The sequence below is a fragment of the Pteropus vampyrus genome, unplaced genomic scaffold (assembly GCF_000151845.1).
Source record: "Pteropus vampyrus isolate Shadow unplaced genomic scaffold, Pvam_2.0 Scaffold389, whole genome shotgun sequence".
NCBI classification, from domain to species: domain Eukaryota; kingdom Metazoa; phylum Chordata; class Mammalia; order Chiroptera; family Pteropodidae; genus Pteropus; species Pteropus vampyrus.
In genome coordinates this window covers 438277-443982 of record NW_011889170.1, presented here as the reverse complement: position 1 = coordinate 443982, position 5706 = coordinate 438277, and positions in this window count along the sequence as shown.

Sequence of the window (5706 nt, the reverse complement as noted above, 5' to 3'; positions counted from 1 at the left end):
GATTACATATTTCAAAGGAATAATTAATTGCACAGAAGGAATTTTGATATAAAATTTCTTGAATTTTTGAGGCAACTTTTCTTGCATTTCTCAAAAGGCAAATTTTTGTCTACATTTTACTAAATCTATAGTGAAAAAAATTAATGTACAAAAATCACTAGTGTAATGCATCTCAGAGTAGAAGTGTAGGATGCATTAAAGCATAAGACATACAGTTGATAAAATTTTTCTTTTAGCATTATTCCTAAATATACTTTAATGATATATAATCTGACCTTTCATGGACCCGAATCTTAGGCTAGTTCATCACTGCCAGTTTAGCTGATTGTAAGGCTCCCACTTAGGGACCTCTTATGACTTCAGAGAGTTGCTGATTTTACCTCTTACTCTTTCTTCCTTGTGAAGTTTCTGCCTCTCTAGGGCCTCAAGTCTCTTGGAATTAGGCCAGTGCATAAGTTTTCCCTCAGCCTTCTTTCCTGAAGATCACCTGTGAAAGTCTAGCTACTCTACAAGGCTGCTATCTCTTTTCAAAGGGAACAAAATGGAAAAGAGTGCCTCTAGAAAGAATCAAGAGTAACTTCACTGTTATGGATAAAGGAGACCAGTTCAGGGAAAGTTGAAACGAGGGCTAAAAGGACAGGAAAACAAATGAGAGGGGATCTTAAGAGTCCACTTAGGGAAGATAAAAATGCCACTGACTCAAGTTAAAACGAGACAATTTAGAACTTAAGAGAGAGGGAGTTAGAAGGAGATAAGGAGGAAGAAAATGACAATAAATATCCTCCAGAGGGCAAGAGCTAGAGTTGAGTACCCATGAATGTTGAGCAGTGGTTCAGTGACTCATTGGAAAGACAGGTAAGACAATTTGACTTACATTTGGCATCAAGATCATTGTTCTAAAAGGAAAATACTCACATATAGTTTTACTTTTGTCAGACCTTGATGTAAGCACATTATAATAGCCAATGAGTGTTCAGTTTTAGAAGCATCTCTACCACTGAAGTACAAGTGAAATCAAAGTGAGAATCTATTTTGTAGAAACCTGGTTAGCTTTCTTAAGTTTTTTTGTGTTTTCCATTGCCTCTTGGATCTTACAATACACCTACTGATGTTGGAGGAGTTGAGTTAGAAATCACAGGGGGCCAAACCAGATTTTTTCTTCTTTGTCTCTGATTTAAAATTTATAAACTATCTTGCCTGTGCCTAAGTTCTTATTCCTGTAAATTTGGCTTCCCCAGTGGATATTAAGCTCCTCGAGAACAGTAATTGAATTATCACGTCTTTATTTTTATCTTTTCATTATACCCAGAGTTTCTTCAACAAATGATTTCTAAAAGAATAGATTACTATAGAAAATTAAGGGGGCAAACATTTTCCAACCTTGTATAAACCTGGGAAACATTGGAACATGAAAGCCTCATGATTCCATTACTGCCTATAGGACACAATTTAAACTTACCGGTATGGCCTTCCCAATGTCACATCATGTTTTAGCATTCTCCACCCCATCATACACACTATATTCTCAAACACTCAACTGTTTACCATCCCACAATATGCCATGGACTTTCTTGCTTCCATGACATTCTCTCTACTTGGGATATTTTAGCACCACAATTTTTCTGCAACCCAAAATCTTATATTTCAATCCCCCTCAAATGTCTACTTCTTTGTAAGGCCTTCCTTGACACTCCACCAACAAAATTCCTTCCTCTTTCATATGTGTAACTGTCTATAGTTATTATTGTACTTACCATGTAAATAGTTAATATCTTTCGCCTGGTGGATGAAGGATACCAATCAGTCTCTCTTTTATTCGTAATTTTATCTCATGTGCATATTTTAATGCCAGGCACATAATAGAAATCAGTCAGGGCCCTCAGGTCTACTTCAGTCTCACTTTCTTCCAGTGCAATCATCTCCAGCTTTGACTTTAGAAAACAGAGTAGAGGAAGACTGCTTGAGAAGGAGAACAAGCAAATGCCTCCTTCAAATTATTCCCTTGATGGCTTTGATCTTGCAGGGCAATGCAATACAGCTCCCAAGTCACCATTTATTATCTTCAACAAGAGGACTATACTCTTACTTAATGTCCTGTAATGACATGCAGCCTGAAGAGGCAATCCATTATGTTTCAAGATCAGTTTAGTTTAAATATCAAACTTTATAGAATGGCACGAGGGACCTTGACCTCCTGTACCAGTGAGAATTGTGACTAGCCTTAATTGACCTTGAAAGCATTATCTAGTTTTAAAGACATGGATCGTCATAAACTATAGTATTCAGTTATTGATATTTGCCTTTTGACTGTTAGTTTCTATTTGTATGTTTATATAAAATAAATGCAAATAAAATATACATTGGGAAATGTAAATGAAAAGCACTGAGGGATATTTATGATGCCTTTGAACATATACTTCTGCTATTTGTACTGCCTGTGTGGAAAAACAAATTACAATCAGAAGATTTGTTTGTAATCTAACTTAGAGTAGGCAGATTTGGGGACTGTTTGATCAATACTTTAATACACCAATGAATTCTTTCCTGCTCTAAAGACATTTTATAATATTTTATTGGACTTTTAACCTCTCATTGCCCAATATTTGGGCTTACTCATAAGAACACTAATGAAAAATAAATTAATCATAATGATGAAACTTCAGACATGTTGGCGTCAAAAGGTTAATCAAGCAGTTTACAGGAACTGTACCCATCACAGTGACAAGATGGATTGATGATTTACTTCCTTGGTCCTAGAGTCTGATTTTGATTGATTTTTTTCTTTCCAAGTACAAACATTATTTGTATGTTAAAGATATAAAGCTTTGTTCTTTGTTGCTTTTAAAAGAAAGGCCTGGAGACAATAACACTTACTTATGAAGGTACAAAACCAGGAAGATGATTTATCTGTGGAAGGAACTTTGAGGGGGATTGAAATATCAACAACACTTTGATATTCTTAATTATTTGAATTATTTTTGTGTGGTATATTTTGACCAAAACCAAAAAACACAAACCTGGACTCAGTACTATATCAGAATAGTTCTCATCTCTGACCACTAAATTTTGTGTACTCCCCTTTTGTTCACAGCATTATATTTTCTCATTTGTTTGTTTTACAATGCTCTAGGTCATATAGGATAAAACAAGATTTATCCATTTATCCATTAAAACAAAATTTACTCCATTTCCAATGAATACAGAAGAGCTTTTGAATTGGATTTTCTGTTGTCTTGCATCTTTGCCACACCCAGTGGAAACTCTCCTGGGTTATAAATGGGAGAAAGCAATTAGATAATTTCTAATAGAACCTGAATTTACAGTTCAGGGAGTTGTGCAAGTTTAAAATTTATAAAGGCTATTATGGAAGGTCGAACCTGGAAGAATAATTCTTTGTGGTGAAACATACTAGTTAATTTATATCACCTTCATTTTCATCATCTAAAACACATAGCCCTGTAATCACCACCTTAGACTTATAGGATTGTTTAATTATGATTCACTCCTTTGCTTTATTTTACTTATGAAGAGCTGATGTCCAGAGAATTAAATTAATTTTACAAAAATTGTAAGTTGTGTAAGAGGTATAGAAATAGACTTCAGTTCCGTTACTATGTTTTTCAAACATCACTGTACACTCTTTTTTGGAAGGTATAACCTAGATACTATCTCTCTGATCACTTTCTCTGTTTACATTTTAAACATGTAGGGATAGAAAAGAGGTATACATGTAGAGTTTAAGAACATGGACTCTATTCAGAATGCATGGGTTCGAAAATTGACTCTTGGAAAACTAACATCTATAATATCAGTTTTAGATATGTAAAATAGAGATGTACATTAGTGTTCCCCCAGAAAAACAAACAATAGACTAGCTATACAAATATATCTTGGAGATATTGTGAGTTTGGTTCCAGACCACAATAAAGCAAATATCGTAATAAAATCACTCAAATTTTTTGGTTTTCCAGTACATATAAAGTTATATTTATACTAATTGTCATCTGTTAAGTGTACAGTAGCATTACATCTACAAAACCTATGTACGTACCTTAATTAAAAAAAATATTATTGCTAAAAAATGTTAAACATCATCTGAATCTTACTGGTGGAGGATCTTGCTTCGATTTTGATGGCTGCTGACTGGGGTGGTGATTGTGGAATGTTGGGGTGGCAGTTTCTTAAAATAAGGCACTAAGTTTGCTCTGTCGAGTGACTCTTCCTTTCATGAACGATTTCTCTGTAGTACGCCATGCTATTTGATAGCATTTTACCCACAGTAGAACTTCTTTCAAAATAGGAAGCAATCCTCTGAAACCTGGTTGCTGGTTTATCAACTTGTTTTATGTAGTAGTCTAAATCCTTTGTTGTCATTTCAACAGTCTTCATAGCACCTTTACCAGGAGTAGTTTCCATCTTAAGAAACCACTTTCTTTGTTTATAAGAAGCAACTTCTCGTCTATTAAAATTTTATTAGGAGTCTGTACCAATTCAGTCATACCTTCAAGCTTTACCTCTAATTCTAGTTCTTTTGCTATTTCTACCACATCTTTCTTTACTTCCTCCACTGAAGTCTTGAACCCCTCAGTCATTCATGAGAGTTGAAATCACTTCTTCCAAACTTCTCTTAATGTTGATATTTTGATCTCTTACCATGAATCAGGGATGTTCTTAATGCCATCTAGAATGGTGAATCCTTTTCACAAACTTTTCAATTTACTTTGCCCGAATCCATCAGAGGAATCACTATGTGTGGCAGCTGTAGACTTATGAAATGTATTTATTAAATAATAAGATCTGAAAGTCAAAATTTCTCCTTGATCCATGGGCTTCAGAATGGATGTTGTGTTAGTAGGCATGAAAACAACATTAAGGTCACTGTACATCTCCATCAGAGCTCTTGGGTAATCAAGTGCATTGTCCATGAATAGCAATATTTTGAAAGGAATCTTTGAGCAGTAGACCTCAAAAATGGATTTCAAATATTCAGTAAACCTTATGGTAAACAGATGTGGCGTCATCCAGGCCCTGTTGCTCCATTTATAGAGCACGGGCGGAGTAAATTTAGCATAATTTTTAACGGCCTTAGGATTTTCAGAATGGTAAATGAGCATTGGCTTTAAGTCACCAGCTACACTGGCCCCTAACAAGAGATTCAGCCTGTCCTTTAAAGCTTTGAAGCAAGGCATTTACTTCTCTGCTCTAGTTATAAAAGTCCTAGATGACATCTTTATCCAATATAAGGCTGTTTCATCTTCATTTAAAAGCCGTTGTTTAGTATAGCCACCTTCATTCATTATCTCAGTTAATCTTCTGGGCAACTTGCTTCAGCTTCTACATCTGCACCTGCTGCTTCACCTTGCCTGTTCATGTTATAGAGATGGCTTCTTTCCTTAAACCTCACAAACCAACCTCTGCTAGTTTCAAACTTTTATTCTGCAGCTTTCTCATCTCTCTCAGCTTTCACAGAATTGAAGAGAATCAGGGCCTTGCTCTAGATTAGGTTTTGGCTTAAGAGAATTTTGTGCCTGTTTTGATCTTCTACAAGACCACTAAAACTTTTTTTCATATCTTTAGCAGGCTGTTTGGCTTTCTTATTACTTTTGTGTTTATTGGAATAGCACTTTTAATTTCCTTCGAGAACTTTTCTTTTGCATTCACAACATGGCTAACTGTTAGGACAAAAGCTAGGCCTCTTGAGCAAAT